At 39.4% G+C, this 2683-nt stretch overlaps 1 protein-coding gene across 2 annotated transcripts in view; it reads right to left on the bottom strand.

Moving 5' to 3' along the window:
- Positions 1-2349: 2349 nt before the first annotated feature.
- Positions 2350-2683, bottom strand: part of ythdf3 (YTH N(6)-methyladenosine RNA binding protein 3) — an 11617-nt gene continuing 11283 nt past the window's right edge. For both annotated transcript variants that reach the window (XM_027175659.2, XM_027175667.2), the window contains one exon: positions 2350-2683. This exon is cut by the window's right edge and continues 1584 nt beyond it. The gene's annotated coding sequence lies outside the window, so the exon portion shown is untranslated.

Raw genomic sequence — 2683 nt, 5'->3', positions numbered from 1 at the left:
CGATGTTTCACTTGACCATGAGCTAAATTTCTTAAACCCTTGATAACTGTATAAAGGAGCATTCATGTGTGTGTTCCTAATAAAGTGGACAGCAAGTGCATACTATTTCTGCGACTAGTTATTTCGCATCTTTTAGAATCTTAAAAGAAAAGCAATTTAATAATAAGGGCACGTATGCAAAATATATCGAAGTAAGAAAAAAAAGGTCTTTACTTTTGACTAAGAGTTTCTTTGGGAAAAGAAGCGAACGCAGAGAGACATGAAACTGAAATTAAATCTCCATTTGCATATTCCAGCTTTGTCTTGTGAGTGAAACGGGTAATTTAGAGGCAGCACTGTGAAGCCTATTAATAGCACATCAGTGTTGTTCAAACTCCAATAAAGTAGCAAAGAAAAACACGGTGTGGGCTGCGAATGTGGAAGCAAATGGGCGTTTAAGTCGACGTGTAGAGGAGGACAGAGTTAATCTGAGTTTGAAGCTTGCTCGCTGCAATTAGGACTTTTCCTTGGAGTACGACACCAAAAAAACATTTCCTCCCAGACAGAAGAACACAGTCGCTTTCATTAAAGCTTAGAAATGTGAATTCCGACACACACACACACACACACACACACACACACACACAGTCATGGCACATACTGAATATGACTCCTTTTAGTGACTCGAGTAGTCAAACGATTCCTTCGGATTTCTTCGTCACAATTAGAGGTTTATTTACTTATTTACTTAAGTGCTTTTTTTTTTTCATCCGGACAAACACATACTAGTCATTCTACATATATTGTCCTGATCAGATTCTTAAACGACACACATATTGACTCAATTCAAAGAATCAACTGAATGAGTCATTTGGGTCTCGACAGAATTGATTGAGCTCACGTGTGATAGAATTCAATATGCAAATTGCAGTCGATGTGCAATGTCACACAATTTGTGATATTTGAGTAAGGATGCAACAATAAGCTTTAATAATAATAATAATAATAATAATAATAATAATAATAATAATATCCAAATGATTCAAGAGTCATTTGTGGAAATGCAGTTTTGGGTTCCATGTTTAAATTTTGCACTGAAAAAAAAAGAAGTAAAGGAAAATGTATCTAATAATCTAATTGCTATTTGATAAAAAAAAAACAAATCCACACAAAAATAATCTAAAAACAGGCAAAATAATGATTTTAATTAAAAAAAATAATAAAAATAAAAAACTGCCTGAGTATAAATGTTGAAACATGAAGAGAACCTTTTCATTAATTATATTTAATGTTATATGTATTTATTACAGACAATAACATTTTTTTATATATAACTATAAGCATTTGGATTTATAGAAGCGTTTGGTTTGACAATGGCGCCATCTGGTGTGCTGCAGCGGTACTGCATTAACGCAGGATTCTACAAACACATCAAATCCCAGCACAAATCCACACTCTGTGGTCAGGAATGAATACACACTGTTCTACCGTGTGGTGTAGAGATGTGTGCAGGAGACACACTACAAATCCACCCCCTGATCCTAACTGATTCGACATTCTGAATTATAAATAATCTCGTGCATTTCGAAAGGAATTTTGAAAATTCTGTCTGTTTCAACAGGAATTCTGATTAATCACGGCTACACCTTAACCAATCTTACCCTCTCCCAGAAGGAATACCAAACTATCCCAAAAGAAATTCCTGACCAACTCATTTGCTACCAAAGGAATTCTGACCAATCGTAACCTCTCCCAAAAATAATTCTAATCCCAACCTCATCCACTCTCACTGAATTCCAACTTCGACCCATCCTGAGGATTCATTCATTTTCTACCGCTTATCCGAACTTCTCGGGTCACGGGGAGCCTGTGCCTATCTCAGGCGTCATCGGGCATCGAGGCAGGATACACCCTGGACGGAGTGCCAACCCATCGCAGGGCACACACACTCTCATTCACACACACACACACACACACACACACACACACACACACTACGGACAATTTTCCAGAGATGCCAATCAACCTACCATGCATGTCTTTGGACCGGGGGAGGAAACCGGAGTACCCGGAGGAAACCCCCGAGACACGGGGAGAACATGCAAACTCCACACACACAAGGCGGAGGCGGGAATCGAACCCCCGACCCTGGAGGAAACTGTAGGATTCTGTAGGATCCTATTAAAAAAAACAAAAAACCTCCAGCAACTTTACAGAGTTTCAGTAACGAAACGTGTTCCTGCTGCTTTCCCCCCCCCCCCCCCAAAAAAAGCTGCAGCTTTTCATATCCAAGTTAAACGTCCTCAAAACAGCAGCGTGAAGTGTTTCGACGCCGCCGTGAGTGTCTGCGAAGTCGTGGCACTGAGACGCTTTTCGGTTTCAATAAATCTATATTTATTTTTAAAATCAGATTAATTAATCACATCATAATGCAATTAGCATTAGCATTATTAAAGAAGCATCAATGTACAGTAACCCATACAAACATGGCCACAAATCAAACACACAGGGAAGAGGATGAGGAGGAAGATTAGGAAGTGATGCTTTTTCTTTGCAGGGGTTGACATCCTTCCGCTCCGTCCAGAACGCAAATCTGGCCTTGGAAGAAACTGCGGTGCTGCGTTTTACAACACAGACGGCAAGACAGTGACGGAGAGACAGATAAATAGAACCGTACTGGACATATGAAGGCAGCTTGTAATGG

This window comes from Tachysurus fulvidraco, chromosome 25 (genome assembly GCF_022655615.1).
Source record: "Tachysurus fulvidraco isolate hzauxx_2018 chromosome 25, HZAU_PFXX_2.0, whole genome shotgun sequence".
In the NCBI taxonomy this organism is placed as follows: domain Eukaryota; kingdom Metazoa; phylum Chordata; class Actinopteri; order Siluriformes; family Bagridae; genus Tachysurus; species Tachysurus fulvidraco.
This window is presented reverse-complemented; position numbering and strand designations above follow the sequence as displayed.